This window comes from Anabrus simplex, chromosome 6 (assembly GCF_040414725.1).
Source record: "Anabrus simplex isolate iqAnaSimp1 chromosome 6, ASM4041472v1, whole genome shotgun sequence".
Lineage (NCBI taxonomy): Eukaryota > Metazoa > Arthropoda > Insecta > Orthoptera > Tettigoniidae > Anabrus > Anabrus simplex.
The window spans coordinates 234,853,194-234,866,871 of record NC_090270.1 but is presented as its reverse complement, the minus strand read 5'-3'; the positions used below and the strand labels follow the sequence as shown (position 1 = coordinate 234,866,871).

Below are 13,678 nucleotides of genomic sequence, written 5' to 3'. Positions count from 1 at the left end.
TGCGTGTTTGTCTAGAGCTGCTGCTTGTGGCTGCGGAGGGGAAGTTTGAAGGGGTAGAAGGAGCGGCTGCTGGGAGAGTGAGACTGGAGTGGGGGGTATCTTATGTGTATCGGGTGTTTCTTCTTAATTCTTTTTAGGTAATTATTTTTTAAGAGGGGGATAACTGCATCAAAAAGAATGTTGGTTTTTTCTGTGATTTTGTTCAGATTAAAATTTGGGTTGACATATTGATGTAGGTTTATATAAAATTCTTCCATTATATTGAGTAAGGGGCTCTTGGGTTTAGTATTTAGAATTTGCATGTCATTTTCAATATTTGTAAATTTGTGTTTGTAATCTTCGATATGTTGTCCTATGGCTGAAAAATAACTGTTTTATTGCATTAATATGCTCATTGTATCGTATCTGGAAGTTCCTCCCAGTACGTCCAATGTAACTGGCTTCACAGTCGTTGCACCTCATGCGATATACTCCTTAGTGGCTGTATTGATTTTTATTGTTAATAGATTTGGAATTGTGTAGGATGCTGATATTACTGTGTGTAGTTTTATAGGCTATTTTTAGGCCTCGTTTCTTAAAGATGTTCGTTATGTGATATATATGGGTGTTGTTGTAGGTGAATAGTACATAACCTTTCTTGGTTTTTTCAGTTCTGATTAATTTGGATTTGGATTGATTTTTTATTTTATATATGATTTTGCTGATCATTTCTTCTTTATATCTGTTTTGTCTGGCTATTTCATGGATCAAGTTGAGTTCTTTATTTAGTTCTTCTTTTGTTAGTGGTATATTAAAGGCTCTATATATATCATACTATAGTATGCTGCTTTCTTGTGTGCGTTGGGGTGGGTGGAGTCTATTTTTATTGTATTGGATGTATGTGTGGGTTTTCTGTATATTTTGTATGGTAAATGAATCTTGTGCCTAGTTATAGATATGTCTAAGTAGTTTATGGTGTGATTGTTTTCTGTTTCCATGGTGAATTTTATATGCGGGTCTATTGCATTTAATTGTTCTAAAATTTTGGTTTCATTAGTGTATCTATTGTCTATTATGACAAATATATCATCCACAAATCTACACCAGAAAAGAATATTGCCTATTTTTTTGATTTCTTGGTGTTCTATATAATCTATATAGATTTCAGCTAATATACCTGATGTTGGGGATCCCATTGGTAAACCTTGCTGGTAATATATAGTGTCATGAAATTTAAAATAGTTGTTGTTGATAGCAAAATGGAGTAATTTAATGAACTCTTCTATTTCTAGAGTACTGAGTTTGCTGTGGTTTTTGAGATTAGATTCTATTATTTTTATGGTTTCTTGCGTGGGTATGTTAGGATACATGTTTATTATATCATATGATGCTAGTTTATGGTGTTGTTCTATTTTTATTTCTTTTGTGGTGTTGCAGAATTCTGTTGAATTTTGTATTTTTTTTAGCTAAGAATACGTAGTTTTTTTAAAGGAATGTTTGGATAAATTGTGACAGTTTGTAAGTTGGACTCGGTCTGTAGTTTATTATAGGCCTCGTTGGGACGTTGTCTTTGTGAATTTTCGGGTATGCTTTAGTGGATGGTAGTTCTGGGTTCATTGTAATGAGTTTAGCAGTTTCTTGTTCGTTTAGAAGAAAATGGGTGTTTTTAGTAATGTTTTTAGGTTTCTTTGAATGCTGTTAGTAGGGTCTTGTTTTTGATTTGGAAAGTTTCATTTTGAAAACCGATTTTGGTGTTGGCAATGTATTCGTTTTTGTCCATGAAAACCATAAAAATAATAGAATCTAATCTCTAAAACCACAGCAAACTCAGTACCCTAGAAATAGAAGAGTTCATTAAATTACTCCATTTTGCTATCAACAACAACTATTTTAAATTTCATAACACCATATATCACCAGCGAGGTTTACCAACGGGATCCCCAACATCAGGTATATTAGCTGAAATCTATATAGATTATATAGAACACCAATAAATCCAAAAAATAGACAATATTCTTTCCTGGTGTAGATTTGTGGATGATATATGTGTCATAATAGACAATAGATACACTAATGAAACCATAATTTTAGAACAATTTAATGCAATAGACCCATATATAAAATTCACCATGGAAACAGAAAACAATCACACCATAAACTACTTAGACATATCTATAACTAGGCACAAGATTCATTTATCATACAAAATATACAGAAAACCCACACATACATCCAATACAATAAAAATAGACTCCACCCACCCCAACGCACACAAGAAAGCAGCATACTATAGTATCATATATACAGCCCTTAATATACCACTAACAAAAGAAGAACTAAATAAAGAACTCAAATTGATCCATGAAATAGCCAGACAAAATGGATATAAAAAAGAAATGATCAACAAAATCATATACAAAATAAAAAATCAATCCAAATCCAAATTAATCAGAACTGAAAAAACCAAGAAAGATTACGTACTATTCACCTACAACAACACCCATATATATCCCATAACGAACATCTTTCTAAGAAACGAGGCCTAAAAATAGCCTATAAAACTACACACAGTAATATCAGCATCCTACACAATTCCAAATCTATTAACAATAAAAATCAATACAGCCACTAAGGAGTATATCGCATGAGGTGCAACGACTGTGAAGCCAGTTACATTGGACGTACTGGGAGGAACTTCCAGATACGATACAATGAGCATATTAATGCAATAAAACAGTTATTTTTCAGCCATAGGACAACATATCGAAGATTACAAACACAAATTTACAAATATTGAAAATGACATGCAAATTCTAAATACTAAACCCAAGAGCCCCTTACTCAATATAATGGAAGAATTTTATATAAACCTACATCAATATGTCAACCCAAATTTTAATCTGAACAAAATCACAGAAAAAACCAACATTCTTTTTGATGCAGTTATCCCCCTCTTAAAAAATAATTACCTAAAAAGAATTAAGAAGAAACACCCGATACACATAAGATACCCCCCACTCCAGTCTCACTCTCCCAGCAGCCACTCCTTCTACCCCTTCAAACTTCCCCTCTGCAGGCACAAGCAGTAGCTCTAGACAAACGTGCAACAGTACTCGACGTGCTGCCATGTAATGCACAACAGTGTCAACATCTATTGTAAGTAAACGCACACTCTTTTACCTCTAATTTAAAACCTAGTAGACGCAACTTCTCACACACTTCGTTTCTCCTTACAGATAAATACGGCCTACAACATAAAAGGAAGAAGCTTTCACGCTATCTTTCAAATTTCAAGACTTCAAGTATTGTAAAACAAATTGACACTTGACAAAATTATAGAACATCAAATTAAGAAGCAAGTCACAAAAAAAAAAAAAAAAATTCTTAAAAACACATTTTACTATCAACTCCGCATTAGTATATATTATGAATCTTGTACATATATATTGACAATGCCTCAAACTGAACACTGGACAACTACCCAATTCATCAAAAAGAGTGTCCAAGTCATTCCAAGATGCTCATACTACCAACAGAAGAACATGGTGAAATAAACAATATAGTTATCGCAAGAATATACATCCAAATGTTTTAATCAATTAGCCATAAGTTTTTAACGCAATAGTGGACACTTCAAGAATACTACTATCAGTGCATACACAACACTGCAAGTTCCAATTTTTACGCTGATCAAAATAACAAAAACATTTGCAAATGACACATCTTTTTATTCTACGTAATACTTTTATAATCCAGGAAAAGAGGACCTATTTTATTATTTTAATTGTCTCATTTGTTTTAGATGGTCTGTTGAAATGGACAATTGTCACGACTGTACAATATTTCCCATTGTGATGTTTTTTAATGAACTATATTTGTAATTGTCAGCTGAGGATGACCCTTGAAGGGTCGAAACCAGTACTGTGAATGATAGTATGTAAACAAATGTATTGATAAGGTGGAGGCTTCAGAATAAAATCTTATGTTGAAGGTATACATTGGTCAAACACGCAGGTCCATTGGTACTTGCATCAAGGAACACCAAATAAATATCCGTCTCAACCAGCCAGACAAGTCAGCAATAACTGAGCAGGCCCTATCATTGGGTCTTGATGTCGTGTTCAAAGATGTTCGAGCTTTTACCCATACTAAACGGTACAAGTCTAGGATTATATGGGAAAAGAATCCTAACAATTTCAACAGGGACACTGGATATCTATTAATTAATATGTGGTTCCCAGCCATTAAGGATTTACGTAGGTAGTTCTCTTCCCTGTACTTTCTATATTGTTACTTCGTTTTGGTATTTTCGAAATTTGTGGATTCGTCATCACCGGTTGGTTCATTCCAAACTATGTGTTACGTGTTAATATCATACTTTCATAAAGTGTGTACACTGGTTATGCCCCCCCACCCATTCACATCATTACCATACTCTGGTTTTCTCCACATACTTTCTTTCTATACTTCAGCTCTGTTCTATTCCACCCTGGTGTCATTCATTGCATTTTATTTTATTGTATTAGTTTCTATTTATTTCTTCTACTACATTCCTCCCTGAATCATCTGATGTCCTCTCTGATACTTTTCATGGTCACACGGTGAGACAGAACATTTTAATTGGAACTTAATGTTGTCGTCAGCTCATGCTTGGAGCAGTCTGCCACCATACAGCGAGCCATCTGGTGACAAACAAGCATACCATTACAGATCCAATGGTAAGGCATTCTTAAATTCAAAATCTCATTATTGTAGAAGACTTCTTCGTGAACAGTCAAGATTTTCTTCTGAAGATTTAGAGCAAAGTTCTCTGAGAAACGTAAAGAGTTTCACCTTGTTATCTTGACACAGAATAAGCCCAAAAATGCATATCACGTCTACAAGTACGAGCCGTGAAAGCATCAATGTTAACACCTGTACATTACGAACATATTTCTTGAATTCAGAGTGGTTATAATATACTCAGATAGAGTCCAGACTATGGTATTTAGATATAGGGAAATGTTGATGATGTACCCATCAAGTTATTCAAAAGTATAAGCATAAATTAAGTACAATACAATACCTGATATTGGAGAATTTAGTTCTTCTCCAAATCTATCTCTATGCTGCCCCAAACTGTTCCTCTCCAGCATACTGCACACAGAAAGTAGGTACAACCACCACTAAATTCTTTTCTTCTCAAATTAATGTACATAAAATAAACACGAGTAAATTAAAGCATCAAAAGTTTACCTGTTAAGAGTGCAATGCCTGTTCTTCTCACAAAGTTCTTCTGGATGACTATGGTCAACATTTCTTCCTTTCTCTTCTATTATAAAAAAAGGAGAAAAGGAACAATACAAAACCTTTGATAGTTGGAATGGTAGAAATAATTCATTTTTTATACAATTTAAGCAAGCAAAAACAGAGAGTAACTAAAGAACGATAAAAAGTCCTGGTGATGAGCAGTGTGAAACTATGACTTGAAGGATCACAGAATGTAAACATTTCAGTGAGTTTGGTAGACTGATATGTAATGGCACCTTCTGGCTCAGTGAAGAAAGCAATGTCAAACCACCTTACTCATCATTTCCTTAGTACATCCCTTCAGTGACACTTTGGCTTTCTCTGCCAGCAGATGATGGAAACTATTGGTGATCCAACCAGATTTAGATCTTAAGACTTAATATACAAAAGAACAAGGCACTGTAGCTAAATATTAAGCCCACCTGGTGGCTATGATCGTTAAGGCATTGAAGTCTAAACGGTCTGACACCGAGGTTAGCCAGTTCGAGTCCCGTTGGTTGAAAATATTCTCACCATCAGATGTTAGCCGGAAGGTAGGGGAGGTGGTGGTATACAATTTCTAATCACTAGATTGCGTGCCAAAAGCCCGGATTAAATTCCAAACCTCTCCGCAGTGCTCGTATGGAGTGAGGACATATGACACTGTTGATGGTGATTTGTCCATCAGATGAGGGCGTAAAGCCTTGAGCAGACTCCTTGGTACTATACGACAGGAGTAGGCTATGTGCAGGCACCAGGTTTCACCCTCTCCCTTCCTTACTTACTTCCTCTTAGCCTGTTCCGACCTCAGATTTCATTCCATCTCTTCATAGGACGACCAATACCTCTTCTTCCCGTAGGATGGTATTCCAGGGCAAGTTTTGGGATTCTGTGGTTATCCACCCTCAGAACGTGGTTTTTCCAATTTATCCTGTTTTGAAATATTCTTTCATTCACTGAGAATATATTTAATTGTTGTCTTATCTCTTCATTTCGTATTTTATCTTTTAGGGAGTATCCTTTCACTGATCTTAGGAATCTCATTTCAGAAGATTGTATTTTATTCCTATAGCTTGTTTTATCCACCCATTGTCTCACTTCCATATAATAAAGTTGGTGCAGCTATAGTCTTATAGAATTTAAGGTGAGTATCTTCTCTTACTTTTCCTTTCAGTGTTCAGCGAATTGTCCCACTACACATATGATGAAATCGATTAAGCTTCTTCTTCACCTCGTCATCATCATAATTAAAAGATATTTCACAACCAAGGTACTTAAAATCTACTGGTTGATCGTCAATTACTATCTTTGCTCTGATAGGATACTTCCCTTGCCATGACATAACTTCGGTTTTCGTTCTGGATAGCCGAAGATTATAACTTTTATGGTGTTTAACTGATATATTGATTTCTACAGTTTATCTTCATCATCCTGCAGGATAAATTGATCATCTGCAAAGATGATAGTATTTATGTAGTATCTGTGTCTCCATATTTATATTGTCTAACCCTGATGATTTTCTATTTTTGAAGGATTTCAGAACAGTATTAAGTTGTTCTATATCTATTAGGTCAATTCCTTCAACGTCGATATCTATATCTTAATCTTCCTGACTCTCTCCATATTCTCCAGTATGCCACAATTCTTTGTAGTGTTGTATCCATGATTCTTTTTCAATTATATTAGCAGTTTCTCTTTCATCACTGTTGAGGGGCTTCATTAACTTATTAACTTATATGCCATCTCTTGCCTACCATGGATATCATCTTTTATTGAATTTATTAACCTATCCCATGATTCTTGCTTGAGTTTTCTCAATAGTGGCTTGACCTTGTTCCTGCTGTTTTTATATTCTTTCTCATTTTGTGGGGTATGATGCTGTATCATTTTCAAGTATATTTGTTTTTGCTTGACAGCTTCTGAAATTTCTTTATTCCATATTTTAAGCCCAGTTTTTCTCCCAAATTTCTTCTTCATTCCAAAGGCTTCATCTGCTGCCCTCTGAATTGCTGAGGTTATGATTTTCCATTCTTTGTTAATATGAGTATTTGTCGGAATTTGAACTAAATACTGCTGCAGTCCATTTTGATATATTTTATTCCATCATCCTGTAGTAAATATACCTTACAGATTTCTTGGTTTCTGTGTATATTTCTATTCAGCCTGTTCCTCCATTTAGCAAGAATTCTGGTTTTTGCAATGACAAGATAATGATCCGTGTATAAATCACTGCCTCTGTGTACTCTGACATCGGTTACATCTGGGCCTAACATTATATTGACCATTATATAGTCAATAATTGATAGCTGTCCTGCTGCAGTCTATGTAAATTTATGTACAGTATATCTTTCTTCTCGAAGAAGGTGTTAGTAATTTTTAATTGATTATATGATGCAAATTCTATCAATAATTTACCATTTTCATTTAAAGTTGGTTCACCTTTATTTCCCACTATTTCTGTAATTGGTTTGTTCCCAACTCGGGCACTGAGATCACCAGCCAGAACAACAAAGTCATTTTTACATATGTTATCTAACATTGATTGAAGAACTTCATAAAACTGTTTAGATTCTTCCCGATTGTTTTCTTCAGGAGCATACATGGCTACCAAGGTTAATTTCCCTCTTTCTAACTTCAACCTCAGCAATAAAATCCTTTCATTTATAATGGTGTAGCTTTCTATTTTGTTTTTCCACTTTCTGTCTATTAATATTGCGACTCCTGCTGCAGCTCTTTTATCCTGTGTAACTTCGCTATAAATCATAGTGTATTTATCAATTTCTTTTGTCCCTTGTAATTTCTTTTTTGTCTCAGTAATTACAGTAACATTGATTTCTTTCCTAGTCAGCTCTCTATCCAGTTCTTCTTTGCCTTTTATGCCTCTCAAGTTCCAAGTTCCCAACTCTAATGCATCTCTAATTTCAAATAGTTTGTCCTTTGATTCTGCCTTTGTTGTCATCATATAATCCTTCCAGTTATTCATCTGAGATTTATGAGTGAGGTAGGTTTTTAAGTGGAAGAGTTACCAGCCCTTCACACAAACCCCAACCTGGAGGACCAGGGACTCTTCTGTCGGGGTTACCATACCTTAACCGAGGGACCCAGTTTCAAGGCGCCAGGTACTTGCCCCCACCCATCCCCATGAGGGGTAGGATTTGCTGGTTACATTAACAGATGGACTCTCCCTTCCTATTATCATATATCATATCATTCATTTCATCTCATTAACTCCTCGGATGAGGTTGACGTCGGGAAGGGCATCCGGTCATATAAACCTGCCATGAGAGATTCATTTCACCTCATACCCGACCCCGTAGAGAAACTGGACAAGGGTTGGACAAACAAATACTGTAGCTAAATATTACTTTCTCAAGAAATGTGCAGAAGCAAATGTTAACTTCTGACCACTATAAGGACTTGCTCATGATTTTGCGACCTATCAGATGAGAACAGAACTCAAACAGCTTTTAGATGCAAAAGCTTTAAAGTTTTTCAGTATGTCAAAACCAATGTAAGGTTAAGAAAACGTTAGAAAATATCTGGAAAAGAAAACAGAATCCATTAAAAATGCTTCAAAAACAAAATATTTCATTAATAACCAAATGAAATGTTTCATTCTTAAAAACAATGTCATCAAATTCCATCAATTTCAACGTTATTACGAACAGCGCAAAACAGTTTTATGTTAAAATTCAGTATCCATTGCTTTCATAAATGTGAAAATATTGTCTCAACTTATCTCAGCTGTTAAGCCTGGACTATGTCACGCAATCTTTGCTGTCAGGCTGACCCAATGCAATTAACAGAATGATATAACTTGACGACAATATTCTCTCACCCATGGGTAACTAATGGAGATATCGAGCTCAAATTATTATTATTATTATTATTATTATTAGTTTATGATCGTGATTATTATAATTATTATTACTACTACTTGTATGTATGGCTGTGAAGTTATGTACATCCATTTAGTATTAGTATTATTATTTACGTAATTGAATGATCGTATTGTGTGTAAGGTTATGTCATGTACATAGACGTTGGTATCAATTCCGTTAATGTAAATACCTGTAAATTAATATTATAATTTATTCTTACCTGTATATAATTTGTAATCCGTAATTGTGAAACACACTGGAACTGAGAATATTCCATCCATTGTAAACCGTGTATTAAGCACTCTAGAATTTTCACGAAGATATATTTTGTAATGTAACATTCTGGAAGTCTGGCCAGGCACATATATAAAGAGACGATCTTGACAGTGAAGTTAGTTACTGTTAGTACCGTTAAGTTCGTTGTTGTTTGGAAGTTATTTCTTGTCCAGTTACGGTGTAGCAAGAATATACTTGTGACCACGTGTTAGCTGACATGCAAAGGTAGGCAGTCGGTAGTCATCTGTTTTCAACTGTGTTTTAAAGTTGTAACCTCCATATTGAAGTGTTGGTAGTTGTTTTTAATAATGGCAGCTTTGTTGATATTCTCGAAGTGAAGTGTTTGTGTTGTGATACTGTGATTAAGGTTATGTGTGTGTGTGTTAATTGGTAGATAAACGTAAATAAAATAATTGTACCAACTGACAGCATCTCGTGTGCGTCTTTGTGGATACGTTAACTGGCGACCGTGACAGGACGTAAAAATTTACGAGTGAATACGAGTGTAGTAGTTCAAAATGCAAATATTTTAGAGAATATGTCACTCAAACAGCTCAAAGACGAACTTACCAAGAGGAATCTCCCTACAAACAGGAAGAAGAGATCGCTACAGGTGCGACTATGGGAAGATCTCGTGGAGAAGGGAGAAGATCCAGGAAAGTGTTGCATCGAAGTCAACGAAGATGCCATTGAAACATCGGAAGATTAGGTAAATATTTCCAAAATGTGTTCGAACTCATGACCATGATGTAGGCACTAAATGTCAAAATTTCAGACGTAAATGACAAACTTTCAGGCGAAATTTCACAAGCCAACTCACAAGTGTACACACAGGTCTACAATGTAGAACAGGGCCAAGAATCGAAAATTTCAACCATAAATGACAAAATTTTATCACAAATTAGTGATGTCACCAATCGATTTACGCAACAGATATTGGACATCAGGTCAAAACTGGGACATGTTGACCAGATCGATTCTAGAGTAAGCCAGCTGGAAGGGGATATCTTGGATCTCAAGGAAGGGGTGGAAATCCAGGTTTCAAGCATAAAACAACAGGTTGGGGGGAGGATTTCTAACATCGAGGGGAATTTTGAAAGCCGTATATCTGCCTTCGAGGTAAATCTTGGGAGCCGTATTTCTGCTGTTGAAGGAAGGATAGAAAACCGGATTTCGACCATCAAGGGAGATGTGCAGAATATAAGGGAGAGCATCCTTCACGCAGTAGAAGATAAACTCAAGGAAGACATACTGCCATACCTTTAACGACCTCAAATTTAACCGGCAATACAGGACACCTTTACCCGAAGGTGATCATGCAGAGCCTTCCGGAATTCCATGGGCAACTGGAGGAGAACCTGACTAGCTTCGTCGAGGGATTAGGAAGGACTAATTTCCCAGAGGACATCTTCGTGCAACTCATTACACCACAATTAAAGGGACAAGCTGCTACTTGGTGGAACACCTTGAAGGGTTTAAATCTAAACTGGATGGACAGGGAATTCCTCGCTAGGTTTAACTCCGAAGAGGTGAAGAGCTCCGTGAAAAGGAAGCTACTGACTGAGGCACAAACCCACTGGCATGAGAGTTAGCACTTTCATCCTAGAGAAGTACAAACTCTTCAAACGTCTGCACCCGGAAGGAAGAGAAAACAAGATCATACCAGATATCACAGAGCTACTCCATGATAAGATTCGACCCCTAGTAAAATTATCACAACCCAGATCCTTTGATGATCTGTGCAGAATCATCGCCCAGCTAGAGGAGGAACATAAGAGCAAAGTCACGGAAGAGCCCAGCGCAGTTAGGAAGTGTTACCAGTGTGGAAGAGCGGGATACCTGAAGAACAAGTGCCCAGTCTTGACACCGGAAAACTAGGTGAGGCCCATTCTCGATTGAGGGGGGATGGGATCAGGAACAGGAATGCGCCTCAAGACCTGACAGATAAGCAGGGATTGGTCAGATAGAGAGTAGAATAGGATAACCCCGCCCAGCTATCATCTTAAGTATTGGCAATGAGAATTTTTCAGCCATACTCGACAGCCAAGCAAGCCATTCTTTTGTTAACAGGTCTGTTGCCAGATTACTACCACTTATGAAGTCTCACCACCTCGGAAGGGCAGTGGGAGCAGCGGACAGGGTAACCTATTCCATCCAAGGGCAAACTAACCTAACCGCTAAGTGTATGAACATGCCTATTGTAATAGATGTTGCAGTGATTCAAAACCTGATACATGACATCATATTAGGCCCTGACTTTCTGGTGGTGGGGTCAATGACCTCGATGTTAGGCCCCTTTAAACAACAAGCATCATCATCACTTTCTGGTGGAATACAAGGTGATCCTAGACTATGCAGCTCATGAAGATTTTTGGGAAAAGATAGCCATCTGAGGGTCGCCTGGCACGATGGAAATCTCCAGACTCACAAGGTTACAGAAGTTGACAAACCTGGGAGATATCCAGTTAACACATCTTCGACCGAGTGAAGAAGAGGAACTGAGACATATCAGTCCATCTGACGAAGATTCTTCTGGGTCAACATGTGGAAAGACATCCTGGACTACATGAAGGGGTGCTACATCTGTGCTTGCACCAAAGTGAGCAACAGGAAAGCAGATTCCAGCCAACGAGGAAGACGGCCACAACGCCCGTGAGAGGTCATAGCCCTGGACTTGATGGGTCCTTACCCTAGAACACCACGGGGAAAAACAAGACTCCTAGGAATCACTAACCTCTTCACAAGATGGGTTGAGGCCTTTCCGATACCTGAAGCCACGACAGGACGCATCACCAGCCTGCTACAAGACGAGGTATTCAGCCGCTACTGTTATCCATGGTGCATTCTGTCAGACAACAGCAATCAGTTCACCTTGAGGAAGTGGCAGCAAATGATGAATGGGATGTGGAACACTGGACCACCCCTATTTACAACCCAAGGGCAAATTCAATGGAACGACGGAACCAGGAGCTGAAAACGATGCTAAGAGTCCACCTGATAACAAAGAACATCGACTGTGGGACCGTCAGATACTGCAGTCACTCTTTGTCCTGCGACGATGCATCAGCTGTGTCACCAGCTATTCCCCAGCAGAGCTGTTTCTTGGTCGATAGATGTACGGCACCGGGATCGGGAGATTCATCCACCACCCACTTCGGGCCAAGATGATGCAGCTGTTTCCCTGGCGGAGTGGCGGCGGCGGCAGCAGCAGCAGAACATCAAGGAGAAGCAAGCTTTGGCCGAGAAGAGATCCCTTACCCAGGCCAAGGATCAAGACGTCGAAGACACCCAGATCTTCCTACCAGGCCAACAAGTACCGAGACGTAAGCACCCAATTGGGAGGATTTCACACAGGTCTCAGACCTAAATGGGTTGGTCCCATCGAGGTGGATAAATAGCTGGGCCATGGGGTCTACTTACTTAAGACCAACCCTCCTGTCAAGGTCCACGCATCAGAGTTGTGGCGAGTTATCCAACTGCTGCGCATACAGAGTAAGCCAGAAGGAGAGGCTACTAATGACACAGCATCATCTGGTCATCGCGATAAGAACACATCGACTATCATCGAGGAGGAGGCTGGCAGCGAGGAAACCCCGACCCCTGACACGGCACATGCTGGTCAAGAGGAGGAGAGCACATCCAGTGACATCGAGGAAGAAAGAAGATACAATCTACGTCCAAGGCAAAGTCGACGAGTTGATAAAGTGTGGAAATGGTTTTAACCCATTAGTGCATAAAAATAATTTTTTGTGTTTTATTTCAATTTATTTACACATTTCCACTCTTAATAATTTCAGAAAAACGTTCCAACAATCAGAAAGTTCATACAAGTGATAGTTTTATTTGCACAGGCCATCCGATATATCGGACGCTATGCACTCAGATCAGTACAACAACACTACTTACTCAGCATTATATTGTAGAATTATGTTGCAAGCTAGGTAGTGTTAGAGAGTTGGATTATCTTATCCAATTTACACTGTAAAGTAGATCTACACTTTCCACTAAAGACTTATTACAATACTGTATACGCTATTTACGGTTATTTATTTACTGATTATGATATCCACAGTAGCATTTCAGGTGAAGTCCAAACTGGTCACGCTGATCCACTCTTCAGATGCAACTACTGGACTTGAACAACTTTCATTGCGGTGCAGACACATTGCATATTTTTTTAATGCTGGACCACCTTGATGCACCGCTTATCTCCATCTGTTTGTGGTTCGTACCAGCAGTGACAACACTGTTGTCATTCCAGTGTACTAGCAACA

The 13,678-nt window shown here is 37.8% G+C and overlaps 1 long non-coding RNA gene across 1 annotated transcript in view; it reads right to left on the bottom strand.

Moving 5' to 3' along the window:
* LOC137501324 (uncharacterized) overlaps positions 1–5,230 on the bottom strand; it is a 59,978-nt gene extending 54,748 nt beyond the window's left edge. The window contains exons 1-2 of the long non-coding RNA XR_011018467.1: positions 5,215–5,230; positions 5,045–5,115 (exon numbers count right to left, since the gene is read on the bottom strand). This is a non-coding gene — a long non-coding RNA (uncharacterized lncRNA). The remainder of the gene's footprint in view (positions 1–5,044; positions 5,116–5,214) is intronic.
* Between the last annotated feature and the right edge of the window lie 8,448 nt (positions 5,231–13,678).